This window comes from Chinchilla lanigera, unplaced genomic scaffold (genome assembly GCF_000276665.1).
Source record: "Chinchilla lanigera isolate Chin_1 unplaced genomic scaffold, ChiLan1.0 scaffold00134, whole genome shotgun sequence".
Taxonomy (NCBI): domain Eukaryota; kingdom Metazoa; phylum Chordata; class Mammalia; order Rodentia; family Chinchillidae; genus Chinchilla; species Chinchilla lanigera.
This window is the reverse complement of record NW_004955535.1, coordinates 3,140,698-3,159,495: the sequence shown is the minus strand read 5'-3', so window position 1 is coordinate 3,159,495 and position 18,798 is coordinate 3,140,698. Positions and strand designations below refer to the sequence as shown.

Here is an 18,798-nt window from a genome sequence, read left to right as displayed (position 1 = left end):
AATCATCAAAAATACATCTTAAAGTTCTTTTTTAGACTATAGTTACAGGCAGTAGAAGTGTCTCAAATCTTCTCAAATCTTAATGTCATTTTAGAAAATAAATACTAAAAGTATGGCTAGGAAATGATATGGACATCACACTGCCTATTTTATTCTCAATTTCAGGTTGTGAATTTTGCTGATATTAGGGGGAGATACTGAGAAGAAGAACAGAAGTGATATATCTTCATATGTAAATTATGTAGTGATATCATGTATGAAAATACATTAACTGCTTATTTATAGTAGCTATTTCGTCTTACAAATTAAGAATGCTCAGTGCTGGGGATTTAGCTCAGCGGCACAGCACCTGCCTGGCAAGCACAAGGTTATGAGTTCAATTGCTGGTACCGGAAAAAAAAAACCAAAAAACCAAAAAACAAAAAAGAATGCTCCTCTTAGTCATTCAAAAAAATGTTATGATTTTTGGGATTGCTGAGGACTGAACCTAGGCCTCATGCATGCAAAGCACATGCTCTACCACTGAGCTACACCTCTGCGTCTTCATCATCATCATCATCATCTTCTTCATCCTATTTTAATGTGAGCTACAAACATGAAAAGAACCTGGAGTTCTGCCACAAAACAAACTTAACTTGCAATCCTGACTCCAGAATTTATAGTGAGCTACCTGTCCCCAACATCACAGCGAGACTACGGGGGTGCAAGGATGAGAACTTTTCGTGAGGAAAGTCTGTTTTCTCTAGTGTGCTCAGAAGCAATCACACTGATTCTGAGGGCACAGGAAAGGAACTTTGCTAGGGAGAAGGTCAAAGAAGGTAGCAGAGCAATTTTGCATATAGCCAAAATTCAAGTCTTTGAATTGCTTGAACTTTGCAGGTACTTTAGGAAAAGAAGGACTTCTCTGGCTGGAGGGACTGTGCTAGATACAGTATTCACCCATTCTCCTCTGTCTCGCTCTCTGGCCTTCTCCGCTGGCTCTGTGCCCCTAGGAGGCTAGACCTCTGTGAAGGGCATCAATCAGGCTCTCTTGCCTTTTGATTTCCTTTTGCTTTAAAGCAATGGGAGGCAATGCTGAAAGGCCTATAGAAGAAGATGAAAGGGCAAAGGAGAGGGATAGCTGGGTGTTTATTCCCCAGGCTCCCTCCTGCTGGCCCCTGGCCTGGCAGTGGCTGAGATCATTGACCTACAGTCACAAGTCTCATTAAGCGGTCATTTCCTACAGCAACAGCAGATTGCAGGTGCCCCAAACTATTGTATTCCATCTCCTTGTCCCTTTGAGCAAATATATACCATTCCTTGTGTTTGCCTCTACCCTGCCCAGACCTTTGAAAATAGCCTTTTCAGTATACTTTAAGTATCCCTTCTGAATGCACCATTTGTTTTTCCTAGGACCCTGACCAAACCAGGCCTCACACAGCCAAAGCCACTCTTTGGGGCAGTAGATTGTGTACTGAGTGGGGACTACTGACAGAGGACTGGCCAGCTCCACTCCCTGAAGATGAAAAGCAGACTGGGGTCACTTATGGACAAAGATTTATAGAAAGCTCCTCTGTGGGGCCACAAAGAACTTCTGGTTTATTAGGGTAAAGGCAAATTAAGATTACAAATAGTGATATCAGCACGTGTGAAGGTAAAGGGCCCTGTTCTCTCCCAAAGCCTCAGTGGTCTGCTTGATACAATGTCAAGCTAGGGGTTAGAGAGGAGGACAAAATACAAAGGGTCCAGTATAAAAAATCCAGAGTTTGATCTGTACCCTGAAAGCTCCAGAGGCACTGTTTTGAAGAAGGAATTGAAACATTAGTGTGACGCTGTTAGATCTGTCTTTAGAAGAACCACTAGGGTAATGGTGTAGGGACTGGATCCAAAGAGAGAAACTGGAATTAAGAGGCCAGGTACATGGTGCCTGCAATACTGTGGGAATACCAAAGTGAAAGAAAGTGTGGAGAAATTATAAAACATGGTAGAAGAAATTACAAAAGTCTGGATTAACTAGATATATGAATGGACGAGAAGAAAGACCCAGGGCAGTGAAGGCAAACCATTTAGTGCTTTCAATAATACAAACAGCCCCTGCTGAGGCATGTGTGCCACAGGTTCACCACCACTGACTTAGGGTAACAGTCTTCAAGTGTGGTTGCCCGTTGGTACAACCTTGGAGACATTAAATTTTAGATACTTCCAGTAGTGGTGGTGCACACCTGTTCTCCCAGTACCCTGGGAGGCCGAGGCAAGAAGATTACAAATACAAGCCCAGCCTGGGGCAATTTAGCCACTTAGGGAGACCCTGTCTCAACAGCAGCAACAACAACAGAAACTGGGGATGTTGCTCAGTGTGTGAAGGCCCTGGGTTCAACTGCCAACACGCGCACACACACACACACACACACACACACACACACACATGCACACACAAATTCAGACACCCGGGTGCTACCACTCTGAGATTTTGATTATATTGCTCTTTAGTATTGGGATTTTAAAGGCTCACAAGGTAATTCTAACATACAATAAAGATCAAGAACCACTGTCCTAAGTCAGATCTCAGGATTGGATAAGTAGCATTCAGCAAGTTTGGAATTTCAGGACAGGGCCAAAGAGGGTCGTGGGAAAGAATTCAGTCTTTAACATAATGGTGGAGATGGTTAGTGTGGTGGAAGAGTGAAGACACCCAGGAGGCAGTTGGATGTTGCAGTCCAGAGCTCAGGGCGAGGATGCTATGGAGCTATGGGTTGGAAATGTCAGCGTGGTAGTGGTCATGTGGTTGGATAAGCCCATTTCATGGAGAATGTGAAGAGCCAAGGGCAGATTTTTTTTTCCTTTCTAGGCTGTTTGTGGCTTTAAAGTTAGTCTGATGTTACCAGTGTTAAAAAAAAAAAAAAAAAAAAAAGAGCAGAATACTACAGTGAAAGACAAGGGTTGGTTTGTACTGGGCACTTGGGGTGGAGGTGGGGGGTGGTCATGAGGCAATTCACCACCCCCTAGCGTCCAGCTTCCTTCTAGCACCAAGAGTCTATCTGAACTGCCTTCTGATCCCTAACCAATTGAGTACAACCTGCATCATTTTTTAAAAATTCATTGGGAGTGTAGGTTTTGCTTCAAGTAAGTAAAATACATATTTAGTAGTGAAATGTCAACATTTGGGTATCCATCAAGCACAGAACTCCAGATTTCTCCGCATAGTACAAGTACTGGGCAAGAGCAATGAATCAGACATCTAACAAATGCTAACAATAGTGGTGAATCATTGCCAGTTAGGGCAAATGCCATGGCATACTAATTAAAATGTGTAACAGTCCTTCTAGATCAATCTGAAACCAACATCTTGTGGATATGATATAACCTTTAGCCAGGTCACACTAGCCGGCAAATGAAGAGGCCTCTACATTCAAACACAGAGCATTTTACACCCACACAAAAGCCTATTTTTCCAGGCCCTTCCTCTGCAGGGAGGCAGGAGAAGCCCGGCTGAGTGAAGTTCTCTGAGCCAGACGCCATCTAAACCTGAGAGATTTCACCAGACAGGTTCCAGATAAAGTTGAACTCAGTTTCAATCTCATGCAGTTTTCTTTTAATAAGATTTCTCAAGGCTTCACAAAGCCACCTATATCAAGCTGAACATCTAAAAAGATGTGAAGTTTAGCAACTTCACTAAAATAAAGCCACACTTCATTAACCTCACAGGCCTAAAGTTGCTTCATGGGAAAGAATTCAGCACGCCTATTAGCCTGCCAGCTATAGCACTACCTTATGTACTTGAACCACACCACCTCCTGCTAAAAATGGATAACTGGTTAAGGTGGTCCAGGGATATCTGGCTGCAGCATTCTGGGTCCACCTTAACTACAGCTCAGAGCTGTAACTATTTGTCTGCCTTTCCCAAGCAATTGTGCCAAATAACAGGAATTTCAAAACTAGGCAGAAATTCTGACAGCCTGCATAATCTCTCTTCCTCTTCAGCTACAAATAAGGCTTTGTATTCGATTAGACTCACAGCAGGTGAAAACCCCAATTAGTGAATTCATTCTGGGGCCTCTTTCTACCTTCCTCCCACACACCACACTTCAGAAAAAAAATAGGGGAAGTCACATTCTTCTCTCAAATCACAAGTAAATTAACCCTTTGATCCACGAAATCAAGAAGAATCTTCTCCGGAAAATGGGAGAATGTTGAAAAATCCCTTTCTTCTCCATGTGGGAGTGAGGCAGAAAATTCTATTTTACCAGACTTTGTTTTCTTCAAACCCACAAATGCTGTTAGATTTTCTGATCAATCCAGAAATTACAGTTTTTCTTTCTAACTGAAAACTTGCAATGCCAATATTATCTAAAGAATGATTAATGGACAGGCTGCTACAAGAGAATTACTTTTAAGTTACTTTTTTAAGGTGAAAAAAAAATATTCAATTTTAGTTTGAACAGTAAGATTTGGCCTTAGGAAGTGTGCAAAGTCCATATTTCATACTTTGCAAATATTTATTTGTCAAAGGAAATTCATCATGGGACAAGGATAGAGGTTTAGTTTGAACATTCAAAAAAATTGAGACAGTTTTAGTTCTTAGAATGATTTACTCATACTTTGTCAATTGCTTCTCTGGAAATAATTCACAATCCAGTTTTATTTATGAGCATATGATTAAAAAGGAGAAGCTTTTTTTTTTAATTGTTTTAGTCCTGTCACTGTTCTCAAAACAAGTCATAGGACTTATTATCCACAAGAAAATGCTGAACATATATCAAATAGTAATGCAGCTTTTAGAAGCAGTCATCTGTTACCGTCAGAGGTTCATTTCATTTTGAGTCTCCTTAATTAAAATGCAAAGTTCTACTTACATGCCTGCCTAAATTACTGCTTTCTGAAATAGTCAAATTTCATAAAAAATGATAAATGCTGATCTAACCATTATTAATACTTATGACTTGGTTCTTGAAGTTTAGAAAAAAGTAAACAAAGGAATTACCAGTCAATTAAGCGAACAAGGAAGTCACCCTAAATTGAAATAGATAAGGAAAATGTAATATTCAAATGCTACAGATGAAGACATGAGTTTCTTTTTCTTTGAGATGAATATCTACAAGAATCATGCTCTATCAAAAGCACCTTGTTTAATCTTCAGCAATCATCACTACAAATGAAGGCAAAGACATTACAGTGGAAGGGTAGAGAGTCCAGACCAATTTTGTCCCTTAAGAAGCTACTCACTTAACCCTTTAGTGGTGAGTCACTTAACCCCTGAGGAGCTTTTATCCAATTAACTGTAAAATGCACATGACACCTTACAGGGCCAGAGTGTGGGGCAAAATCACATAATGACTCTGAATGGAATTTGAAACCTGGGGAAATCTGTGGTTATGCAAAGTAGTCTGTCAGGCAGTTTTGATTCCTTAGAAGAAGACCCAGTAAATTCAGGAATCCTGTAAAGATGTGGCATGAAATAAGTTCAGCACCAGCAGTTAACTTTTCATTTGAGATTACTGTATAAAGGAAAATGAAAAACCTAAGAGTTTCAGTCCTTCCTCTTCAGCAAATTACCCATGGAACTTTTCCTCATCTCAGTGTTTACATTTAAGATGGAAAGTAAGTCTGGGTATAATGTGTCATTCTTATAATCTTAGAGGTCAAGGCAGGAGGATTGCAAATTTGAGGCCAGCCTGGGTAAATTAGTGTGACCTTTTCTTTAAATAAAATTTGAGAAAGCATTGAGGGTGTAGCTCAGTGGTAGAGCACTTGCTTAGCAGTCAGGAGGCCATGGGTTCAATTGTCTATAAGTACAGGGTGAGTAGGTAAAGCAAGATTTTTTTTTGGCAAAATAAATCAATAACCACAGCCTAAGATGTGTTTAAACTCCACACCATCTGCTATTAGTCTTTCATCCTGACGTTAAAATACAAATATTATTCACCCATGAATAGAGGTGTACATGTGTGCTTATTTTCAGAGAGCAGAACACTGTGGGAGAGCATGTGAATACTGATGTGGTAGGGGACAGTGGCAGAAAGTGACCTTGATGGATTCTGTTGGTAGCAAGCCTTGAACAGCTAGCATGGGGTAAGATTCCCGTGCAAAGACAGGCATTCAGGAAAGGGGAGATGAAGTGAAAACCAACTTAACCAATTAATGATATACCAAGGACTGAATCTTGTATTCTAGCTCTGTTTTTTGTTTTTTGTTTTTTTTTCTGGTTCATTTTTGCCAAGGCTTTTCTTGACGATGAAAAAGAAATGTGGATGTAATGAATTTTGATTTCTCCAGTTTCCAAGAAATGTTTTTCATGTGCTGCCCCCAAACTGTTTCTCTGTTAACTATTTGCCTGTAGTATCTTTAAGTGGTTGCAATCATGGTGCATTTATGGAACACTTGCATACATCTTTGCTGATCTTTCAAACTCTTCTCATTTTTCTTTATGGTTCATAAAAACTGGAGAGGGTGCTAGAAGATTGACATTGAAATATATAAAAATTTCAACATATTTATCAGGTTTCTGTTCCAGGGGGATCCAAAGGAATTAGATCTTTGTCCTTAAGTAGTTTACAATCCAGTGAGGTGATATAGACTCCTACATGATCAAGTACAGCATCAGATTATGAGAAATACAGAAAGATAGAGAAAAAGTAAAAAGAGAAAGGTGATTAGCTTGACCCATTGAAATTAGAGGACATGCATTTTAATTAAGACATAACTATGCTTCAAAAATTGTATAGAACCACAAAAGACTCTGAAGAGTAAAAGCAGTCCTGAGTTAAAAGGGAATGCTGGAGGTATCATAAAACTACAGTATATTGCTGAAAGAAACTGTCAATGAGTCTTTGGTTGACCAGTATTGCATGTTTATATCTGTTTTCACGAGAAGCCACTTTGAAGATATCAATATGTAATACAACCACCATTGTTAATTCCCTACCACTTTGTTTGTAACTCTGTGTTGTCTGTATTGTGCTTGTGATATGTTGTAAAATGTTGTATGTCTGTTAATGTTTCCCTCCTTTTATCTTTAAAATAAAAATTAAAAAAAAAAAAACTACAGTATATTTCAGAATGTACTACAAGGTGATAGTAACAAAAGCAGCATGGTACTGGCATAACAATAGACATGTAGAACAAACAGGTGAGTATAGAAGACACAGAAATAAACCAAGGCAATTACAGCTATCTGATTTTTTTGACCAAACAATTTTAATCACATTAACAGTAACCAGTAGTAGTCCAATTCTGTGAAAAGCCTGTATTTTACATGATGCAACCGGTTCTCATTGTCTTTACAGTAAAGTGTGGAAGGTCAGACCCAGTCCTGAACCTTCTTTCTATTGGTGGGATAAGGTATGTACTGTTCTAATGTACCATTCATTTCGAATTTATGGTTTTTCCAAATGAATTTATGATCAGTTTTGTTGTTGGAGGGTCACCAATCATACTGGGAAGCCAATGATGCCAAAAATTGCCCACATAGTATTTGTTGCCATATTTGTCTTCTCCTACTAGTGTACCAATCCTCATATCATTTGCCCTGAAGAAAATTTGTAGATATCCATGGAGGCTGGTGTGGCCAGGGAATTGCTGAAGCCTGCACTTCAGGACCTGCAGCAACTCCATCTCATCCCACAGGCCCCAGCCAACTAATTCAGACACAGGGGCCATAAACACATATTGGAGAAACAATAACCTCTCTAACAAGTGATGCTGGACAAATTTGATACCCATATATAGAAGATTGGAATTAGATTCCTATCTCTCGCTCTGCACAAAAATCAGTTCAAAATGGATTGCAGACCTAAGTATAAGACCTGAAATGTTGAAACTGTTCAAAGAAAAAAAACAAAAGACTTGAAGTCACAGGCATCACAGGCAATGTCTTCCTGAATAGGACTCCCTATTGCACAGGAATTAATAGCAAGAATTGACGAATGGGATTACATGAATTGATGAATGAGATTACATGAAATTAAAAAGCTCTGCATAATAAAAAAAACAAAAAATCAACCAATAGAACAAAGAGACAGCCTATAGCAAAGGAAGAAATATTTGCTAGATACTCTTTCAACAAGGATCAGTATCCATAATACATAAAGAACTCAAAACACTTAACCATAGATAAACCCAAATAATACAATCAGTAAATGGGCAAATGAATTGCTTCTCAAAGAAGAAGTCCAAAGCTGTGTGTGGTGGTATATACCTGTAATCCAAGCACTGAGAAAGCCTGAGGCAAGAGGATCACAAGTGCAAGCCCAGCCAAGGGAAGTTAGTATCTTAGGGAGATCTGGTAAAGGCTCAGGGTTCAATCCCCAGTATGGCAAACATGGAAAGAAAGAAAGAAAGAAAGAAAGAAAGAAAGAAAGAAAGACAGACAGAAAGAAAGACAGACAGAAAGAAAGAAAGAAAAAGAAAGAAAGAAAGTAGATGTTGGCATAAATGGGGTACACTTCTGATGGAACTATACACTGCTACAGTTACTATGGAAATCAGTATGGAGGTTCCTCAAACACTGAAAATAGAGCTACCATTAGATCCAGTTGCATCACTCCTTGGTATATTCCTGAAAGAGTAGGAATCATTATACTGTAGTGATACAGTGACACTTGTATACTCAAATGTATTGTGGACCATTTCACAATAGCTACACTGTGGAAACAGCCTAGTTGCTTGGGGAAGAATGGATAAAGAAAATGTGGTATGGATATATATACAATGGGATAGTATTCACTAATAAAGAAAAACAAAATCATGTCATTTATAGGAAAATGGATGAGAGTGGAGATTACCATGTAAAGTGAAACAAGCCAGTTTTAGACAGTGTCACATTTTCTCTCATATGTGCCATCTTAAAAAAATACAGTTGGTATGAGTTTAGAAGGGAGACTACTAGAGAAAAAGAAGAATGGAATCAAGAGGAGAGGGTGAGAAGGGCAAGGGGGACAATGGGGTCATTAAAATGTTCAAAATATGTTATATACATGTTCAAATATGCCAGAATGGAACCAACTGCTCTGTATAACTAATATGTACTAATTTTTAAAAAGAACTAATTAGGCTTAATCACTAGGTTTCATGCAAGTTTTGGTCAGTGTATGAAGAGCTGAAGTAAGTTTCTTAAATTGATTCTATGAAGTAATTTCTTATATCAGTAATTTAGAAGGCACAGATTTCTTATGTTAACATACTGCTTTGTTAAGATATCAGTTTACACTTCATAGGAACTCAAAAACAAAAGTATAGGACAATGTTGGACTTTATATGTTGGGAAAGCTATTGGGCAGAAAGTACTACTGTCTCCACAAGGATATGAAGTCACATTCTGTTTATACTTATTTGGTTTTTCGTTTGGGATTTTTGTTTGGTTTTGGTCTTGGTTTGGATTTTTTCAGATGAGGTCTTGTTAGGTACCCCAGGCTGCTCTGGAACTCACTGTAGCCCTCTTGCCTCAGCTTCCTGAGTGGTGGGATCATGTGCCAAATCACATTCTTAAGTTAATATCAACACCACCTTAGTCCTCAAGGATTGACCTAGTCTTATCTCTTACAAGCTGGCAGACAAAGAAATGGATGCCTCTTTCATTTTTTTTTTTTAATTTTTTGGGACAGGTCCTATTATGTAGCCCAAGGTGACCTCAAACTTGTGGTGATCCTCTTGCCTTGGCCTCCCGAGTGCTACTGTTATAGGTATGCACCACCACACCTGGCAAGAAGCCTGTTCTTATATCCAGGACAGAGAAAGACACTGACACTACCTGTACTTTTGACTGTCGTTCTTTTTAAATGGAATTAGATTTGGGATGGAAAGGAATGGGGATGAAAAAGAGGGCGGAGATCAGGATGCAGATGCATGTCTGAGAGCCATTACAATAGCCTAATTAAGAGAAGACAAAAGTCTAAACTGAGAAAGTAGCACTGAGAGTTTATGAAAAGGATGGAGCTGGGCATGGTGGCACATGCCTGTAATCCCAGCACTCTGGGAGACTGAGGCAGGAGAAGTATCATTTCTAGCCCAAACTGGGCAATGTGGTGACTTAGTGAGACCCTGTTTCAAAAGAAATTAAAGGTCTGGAGAAGTAGCTAAGTGTGAAGGCCTTAGAGTCAATCTATAGTAATGAAAATAAAGCCAAGTTATGGCATAAAGTCAGTGCTACTTTCCAACCAGTTGACTGCAAGGGCGGGAGCAAAGGGTAGAAGCTTGAATTTTTTATAATGGCACCATTAGTTGTACATCACATTTGTATGTATACTACATATGTATTTATAACTCACATTTTCGCATGAAGGCTTTAGGGAAACTTTAAACAACATATAATGCTTAAAAATTAATAGATATTGGGCTGGGGGTATAGGTCCCTAGTAGAGCATGTACAAAGCCCTGGATTTGATCTCCTGAATCACAAAAACACCAGACAAATAAAAGAATAGATTAAAATCCAGGATTAGCACTTTAAGAAGGGAGGAAAGGTTAGCTCAAAGCCTCAAAGATCGTTGGGCTTGATAAAGCCCTTAGATTATGCTAGGCACACCCACCCAAGCTAGAAAGACAATGCCAAGTATTAGAACAGATGGGTGCAAACTAGAGCTTTCACGCTTTGTTACCAGGGTGTAAACCAGGAAAATCACCTGGAAACTGTTTGATAAGACATAAAAGCTGCAGACATGTACACCCTATCACCTAGCAATGCCACTCCTTAAAAAGGCCCTAAACCAATGCATATGTACGTGAGGTGTGATCAGAAACTACGGTGAATATTTCAATTTGGGGGAAAAAAATTATCGAAGTAAAAGAGGAATCGCTGTTAACCCTTCTCAGAATACTCCTCCTTTCTTCAGACACATGAATCACATCATTCTTGCCACTTTCGGAAGGAGTTCTTGAAGTCCTCTTTGTGGGTATCTTTAGTTGCACTGTCGTGGCTACCTTGATGTCCTGAATTGATTTGAAACATTTACCTTTCATAGTCATTTAGACTTTGGGGAAGAGCCAGAAGTCACACAGTGCCAGGCCCTGTGAATAAGGTGTATCAGGATACACTGGAATGTTTTTATGAGACACTCACAAAACAGGACTTCTAGAACTGCTTCCAAAAGTGGCAAGAACAATAGCATAAGTGTGATTGAAGTGAGAGAGAATATTTTTTGCAGGGCATTAACGGCAATGTGTCTTTTACTGCAATTATTTTTAAAACTTTAAACGTTCACCATAAATTTCAATCAACCTTGTATTATGCTGCACATCCTATTAGTAGTTTAAACATATTAACTCAGGTAATCTTCAAAACAAGTCTCTGATGAGTTTCTACTTTTATCTTAATTTTATAGATGAGAATGTGGCAGCATCAAGAAATGAAAAAACTTGCTCAAGGACCCCTGAGAGTGGCAACTGGCAGAGTCGCATTGTGAAACTGAACACTTGGGGACCCTATATGTCTTTGCCACTTTGTCATCCTGGTACAGGGTTTTTCCAACTGAAGGTCATGAAATACATAGAGAGGATCATGTCCAGCATTATTTTTAAGGTAATAGAACCAAACAGAAAACGTGAGAATACATTATAAAGTAAATAAACAATGTTTTGTAAAATTTTTGTTTCCTTCATCCAGGCATCAATAAAACTATACATATTATACTTCTGCATCTGTCTTTGTATATTGGCACTGGGATGATATATAAAATGTCATTTTTAGTGTGTATCTTTTGATGGAAGCTAAAGAGTCTACTATATAAAGAAATGGATGTACTGTGTGCCTAACGCACAATTTTGCATGATATGATTTCTCTAGACTAGGGTTTAGAAGTATGCTGGGAGCAGTCAATTTGCATTCCTATTGCTGGTTAGGGCTAGAGAACTACAGGAGACTGGAGAGGGATTAAGAGATTCAGGAGCCAGAGCAAGGAGGGTGGAGTGTTCACTGAGTCTGAAGTTACAGCCACATGGAGTGCTGCAGGGGGTAGAATATGCTCCAAGTTTGAGGGACGTCTTCTGCCAGCTGTTTGTTTGGGTGGCTGTTTAGGAGTATACTAGGAATCACTCAGCCTTTTCTTTTTCTTCCAAATGGCATGGTAATATTGTCATACTGCAGAAGGCAAAACATTGCTGCTAAAAGTATTGTCAAGGGAAGTAACAAGCAGCTCACACGACCATACACAACTGCATGTTGCCTGTCTGAGCAATAGACTTCCAAACATAAACTGAGAAATAATCCTTCTGTTCTCGCTCTGCAGTGAGACCTAGTTTGGAGCCCTTGCTAGCATGCCCAGGTCCAGGCCAAAAAATTGGCAAGTATATACCTGACAGAATGATAATATTTAAGGGCTGGATGGTCCCCATTCTGTTTAATACCTATGAATTCATCCTATTAAGTGCTTGGGATGTTGATCTGAATAAGTTCATGAAGATGGATGAGGATGCCCTTCTTTTAAAAAAAAGAAAAAAGATATTCTCATAAAATTGTAGGGACACAGAGACAGTCTGTGGCCACGGGATGCTAAGCATATGAAGAATAAAAATAACAGCTTCGAGAATAAAATTATTTTCAAAAGAGTGCCTTGCCATGAGTGTAACAAGAAAGGAAGTCACAATCATGATGTACTCAGTATTTCATCACACTAACATTCATTAAATGTCCTATAGTCATAAGCAGTTCATTTACTACATTTCCAACCAGTATTTTTTATATTTTAACATCACCAGACTATGGACACTATAGTATTTCTACCATTGGATATGAAACTACAAATCAACTATTTAGCCTAGCACTGATTAGTCATAAAACAAAAATTTTGATAATACATCCAACTTTATCTATGCCTAAATTCAGTCTTCTTAGCCCATAGAAAAATGTGCCTGCAAGTTTTCTCCAGCATCCTGTAATACATTCCAAAATGACCACAAATTCTAATTGCAGTCCTGCTATCTGGCTCCTTTATGTGACTCTGTTATCTCCTCTCCATCAAGGAGTGTCGTCCTTCCCCACCCTTAGTATCTTGGAAGGCACCATGACACAACTTGCTTTAGCCAATGGACAATGTATGAGACACAAACAGATACCTGACAAGTCTTCATGCAAAGAAGCCTGGTCTAGCGTGTTGGATAATGAGACACACAGACCTAGCTGCATCTGTTCCTGGATGACAGTCTGCCAACCATCAGACATGCAAATCAGGCCACGATAGTTCATCCAACCGCCAACCTACCACAGATGTAAGCAAGGCCAGCAGCGAATAGTCCAATGGTCCAGACTCCAAAATGGACCAGATCCACCCATTAAATAGTGAGCTAAATAAATGCCTGTAACATTGCAGGGTCTACAAACTATGGTTCATGGATCAAGTCTGGTTTACAGCCTGTTTTTATACAGTCTCTAGTAAAGTATAATTTTTATACTTTTAAAGATATATATATATATATATATATATTTAAATAAAAGAACATGCAGCAGAGACAATGTGAGGTTCACAAAGCCTAGAACATTTACTCTCTGCTTGTTTATCTCTTTGTTAGGTCAGTAAGTTTTGAGGTGGTTTGTTGTATGGCAAAAGGTAGCTGACACACATCTGCTACCAAGAAAGAATGTTAGACACTAGGACTTTCTCACAGAACTCAGTTGACATGGTATCAGTTTATACTCAGTACTTGTCTTCAAGTTGCTTCTTAACTAAGGCAACGATTAAATCAAATAAACAAATTCACAGATAACCTGGGAAGCTATTTTTGTAGTGTGCTTAAGATTTTCATAAGGGTAGGTAGAAGTTTGTACAACTATACAATTTTTGGCAACTTTATTAATAGTATCTCCAAACTAGAAATGAACCAAATGTGCAGCAACAAATGAATGCATAAACAAAGTGTAATATATCCATGCAATAGAAAGTACCCTGAAATTAAAAAGAAACAAATGATAGACCCTCAAACTACTGATGTTCAAAATCATTGTGCCGAGTGTAGGAAACCAGACACATACACAAATAATGTATGAGTCCATTTATAAAAAATTCTAGAAAGCAAAAATCAATACATAGTGACAGGAAGCAGATCAGTAGCTGCCTGGGGTAAAGGATAAAGGCAAGAATGGCCTATTAAGAGGCAGAAAGAGACTTTAGGGGGATAAGAAAGTACAGTGCTTTGTAGCAGTGATTTCACAAGCACACATCTGTCAACAATCAGTGAATAGTACACATTCAATGGATGTAGTTTATTGTGCGCAAATGATTCTTTAATGAAATTGATTTTTAAAGTTTTAAAAAAGCATTTGCCCTAAAATCAAATTTAACATTCAAGAATGTATACAGTTGGACAGAAAATGAGGTGCACTGCACAGGATGTTTATATAAATACAGGACAGATCCAGGTCATGCTGTCACTTCCCTTCTGATTAATTCAGAAAATATCAAAACATTAGATTCAGAAGTGACCTTGAAGGTTAATGAATTACATCCTCTCATCTAATACAGAAATTGCCTGTAGGGGTGAGACAGTCATTTCAGCCTTGAATATGTGCTGTACAGGGAGGGAGTTTACTGATTTTGAAGGCGGTTGACTCTTCTTTTCGGAAACCACAATTATAAAATTTTCTTTACTGTTTAGTTAAAATGTGCTTTCCTATAACTTCCACTTATCTAGCTGAATCTATTCTAAGGGTGAAAAAAACAAAACAAAACAAAATGAAGCAAAGAAGAAACACTTAACCAAAACATAATAAATCTCTTCTAACCTTATAAATATTTGTGTCTCCCTCGTATATGTTTCCTCATTCCAATTGCCTTTAAGCAAAATCTATACACTTGCATTTCCTTCTATTTTTCATAATGTATAGACCTTCTCCTATACTAGCATATTTGAAAGGGAATCTCTATTTAAAATGTGATATCCAGAACTGAGTAAGTGGGATGCTTCCATTCCTTGCTTTGCCACTATAAACGTTGTCTATAATTGTTGCAGCAAAAGTGTCATATCACACTTTTTGTTCATATTGAATTTGTGGATTAGTAAAAATCCAAGGGTTTTAAAATATAATCCTATATTATAAAAGTCTTTTCTCTCCTGTGTTTTTACAATTGATTACCTGAGGCTAAATGTGAGATTTACATCTTATTTAAATATGCTTTCAAATTTCATCTAGTAATAAAGACTCATCTTCGTTTTTTTCCTTTTTCCTCTCGTATTAGAGATGAACCAAGGGTCTTCCACATGCTCTACTGCTTAGCAACACACACCCCTGGATCTTGAGAACTCATCTTTCTGACTTAAATCTATGAGAATTTTGATATTATTATCATTTACAGTGCTAACAACTTTTGTCAATTGCAAAATATTGCTATGTTCAGCTGAAATTTTTTTAAAAAAGGGTAAAATGGAAACAGAGCTTTGTAAATAGGGAAGGAAAGAAGACCTGAAGGGAGGAGAGGGGGTTGGGAAAAATGAGGAATCAAAATGTATCATGTATAGGTACAAATCTCCCATGATGAATATGATCATTATGTATATCTAAAATATACCAGTAGAGACTGGGGATTTAGCTCAGTGGCACAGTGCCTGCCTGGCAAGCACAACGTCATGAGTTTGATTCCTGGTACCGAAAAAAATAAATAAATAAAAATTGAAATGTACCAATAAACTTAATTTTAAAAACATTTAAAAAATAATACACTACGGATTTGGCTATGTTAGGTGGTAAAAAGACCAAAATGTATGCAACCAGTGTTTCTCTGAAAATAAGACGTACCTGGAAAATAGTCAGCCTTGAAAGTCAGAGATCAAAAATGCCAGCCCCGATCAGCCTGTCCTTGCCCCACCGCCATCACTATTCTCTTGCTCCGTGGCCACTCTGCAAAGCAGGTGGGGCAACGACAGGCTGATCGGGGCTGGCATTTTGATTTCCAGTTTTCAAGGCTGACTATTTTCCAGCTAGGTCTTGTTTGGGGGGAAAGAGGATAAAGACGCTCTCCTCTTGTCATTCTTAAACCTCCAAGGAAGACATATGTATACACAATCACAATTTGGGTAGATAAGTGCTGGTGGAGAACTGTACGCACCAGGTTTTGTTTGTTTGTTTCCTTACTTGTTTGTTGTAATACTGGCACACACCGGCAAGAACTCTACCACTGAGCTGCGTCCTCTACCAGAAAGTTGTGCTAACTGAATACAGCCAGAGAGATTTCACAGAGGTAGCAATGCATAGGCAAAATTGGCCCAGTGAGGTTTTCAGGCAGAGGGCCGAGGTAAATGTAAGAGGTAACTGAAGAAGAAACACGCCTGTGCAAAGGCATGGCTATCGTAAGGATAAAACCGGCCACAGAGACTTTAGTGCTCATTAAACCAGGTCTATCAAATGCCATTCTCTAGATGTCTTGTTCAATCACTTGCAAATTCACCCTATTATCTAGCCCACAGCTCTTCATTTTGTACCTAAATTTGTTAAAAGAGAACTTGAAAAATGTTTGAAAAGTAGTAAAGATACGCTATCTGTAACAGTCTTCTCATCTGACCATCCAGCAGCCAGGACAAAAATGCAAATGAAGTAAAAGCGGCATAACAATTTTCCAGAGTCTGATGCTGGCTCCCAGGAGCGTGCTACTTTAAGTACTTATTAAAATTGATCCAGTGTATGCTTTCTAGGATTTTCTTGTTGATCAACATCAAACTTACTGGTTTGTAATTTCTCAAATTTATCTCGTTATTTTTGAAATGTCAAAATAATGCTTTGTTATGTCCTTATAGGACATCACCTACCCTCTTGGGTATGTTCTCCAAGTCTGTGCTCAGTAGCTTTTCTCTCTCTTTTTTTTTTTTTTTTTTCCAGTACCAGGGATCCAACTCATGACCTTGCGCTTCCGGGCAGGCGCTGTGCCATTGAGCTAAATCCCCAGCCCCCTCAGTAGCTTTTCTCATGAGAGTGTGAGCAGGTTTTAAGTGCTACTGAGCAAGAACAATACACTTGATTGAGCGGAATGAGAGGCGATACATCTAGATAGAGTTTGGACACCAACTCTTCTAACAACTTGGATCTGTTCTCTCAATTGATTATATTCATTTTACAACAATAATAATATGAAGATTTTTCCTAAGATAGACTAGGAAAAGACTCTGGTCCTCTTAAACATGAGTAGAGCCGCGCATATAGCTCAGTGGTACAGTGCCTGCCTGGCAAGTGCAAGGTCCTGATTTTGATTTCTGGCGCGCCCCCCCAAAAATGAGTAAAATGTTGTCTGTGTCTAGGTCATTTTAAAATCCAGGATATTTTCTTTAAAAGCAAGTGATTTGAAAGTTTCATACTGTGTGGTTGTCCTTTATGTCTCTATGGCCCTCAAATGATCTTTAGTAGAGAAGCGGTTCTCTATTTGTGACTTGTAAAAATCACGATGATCGTAGTAGATGGTGTGAGGAAGGTTAGATTTGTTTTACTGATTCTTGCTTGGTGGCTTTTAGTTGGATGAGCAAAAACAGATAATATTCCTTGTTTCCTGAAACTGCACCCTAAACCTATGTAAATCTCTAACTTGCACCACCTACATATCTCCTATACTGTGGCAGATTTTCACCAGAGCTAAATAATTGGCATATGTTTATACCTAATTTTAAGCAAATGTAATGGCACCTGTGTAAAACATACACATTGCTCAAAGTGCTCTTTACAGATGAGATGTGGTTACTGAACTTGACAGTAGATCATTTATTGGGGGAGAAGTGGTTAATCATTTCTCCCTGCCTCTACTTTTCTGTCCTTTAGTGACACTGATTATATTTCAAGATTCTGATGAACACTTTCCTGATAATGCATCTTTATCCATGGCAAAATGAAATGTGTTATCTAAAGCTAAGAAAGTCATTTACAAGTTTCAGTGAAGGGTAAATATAAATGGTAAAACCAATCCATTATTCACCATCAGTAAATCCAATATTCTTTTTTTGCAAAACAGTTTTCACAAGAAGCTCTACTTACATTAGCTTTTCTTAAACCTTGCTGAAAAGTAGCAATTTTTTCTAATGTATAATCAAGGGAATTTTGTGGTAAGAGGAAAATCTCTCATTTTTGTAAAGGACGTTTTGAGGAGAAGAAGGGAAAACAAGACAGAGCTTGCATGAGGGATAAGAGTGAAGGCATGGATTGAATGGGTTTCAACCTTATTTTAAAAGCTTATCTGAAAAAAAGATTTTTTTTAATCAAATGAAATTTGATTTCTAGTTTTAAAATATTTCCAAGGTTTTTTTTTGTTTTGTTTTGTTTCCTGCTACCAGGAATCAAACTCACAACCTTGCTATTGCCAGGCAGGCGCTGTGCTGCTGAGCTAAAACCCCAGCCCCAATATTTCCAAGTTTAATAACAAATTTGTAATTCTGAAAATGAAGGTGAATACACATATGTGAGTAGGTTTAAGTTATTTTGAATAAATTTGATGCAATGTTTTTTCTCAAATGTCATACTTTTCTATATGAATTCATCAATGAATTCATGTCTTTTAAGCTTTTAACTCAAAGAAACTGAAACGAGCTTTAATAATGATAAACCAAAAATTTTTTAAAAAATTATAAGCCAAATTTTAGGCCAAATTCTTGACTGAAAGAGCTAGTAGTGTTGGATAAATTATGCCTAAAATGCATTATTTACATAAAATTTAACAAAAGCAGGATAAAGCAAATATATTGAAAAATCTTGCACAGGATTAAAAATGGTTATAGTTTCACAGACTGGGTTTTTATTTATATATATCTATTCAACCTAATGAATTTAAACTTAGGATGTGAATTCAGACATGATAATGGTGAAAAAAAGCCCCAAATAAGGCCAACTCTAATTGCTTCATTGATTTAAATTATGAGGTTTTT

The 18,798-nt window shown here is 38.1% G+C and overlaps 1 protein-coding gene and 1 pseudogene across 2 annotated transcripts in view; both read right to left on the bottom strand.

The window, feature by feature from the left end:
* Dmd (dystrophin) overlaps positions 1-18,798 on the bottom strand; it is a 2,013,932-nt gene that overhangs the window by 137,520 nt on the left and 1,857,614 nt on the right. The gene's annotated exons all lie outside the window — the stretch shown is intronic.
* On the bottom strand, positions 7,407-7,590 carry LOC102003482 (annotated as a pseudogene).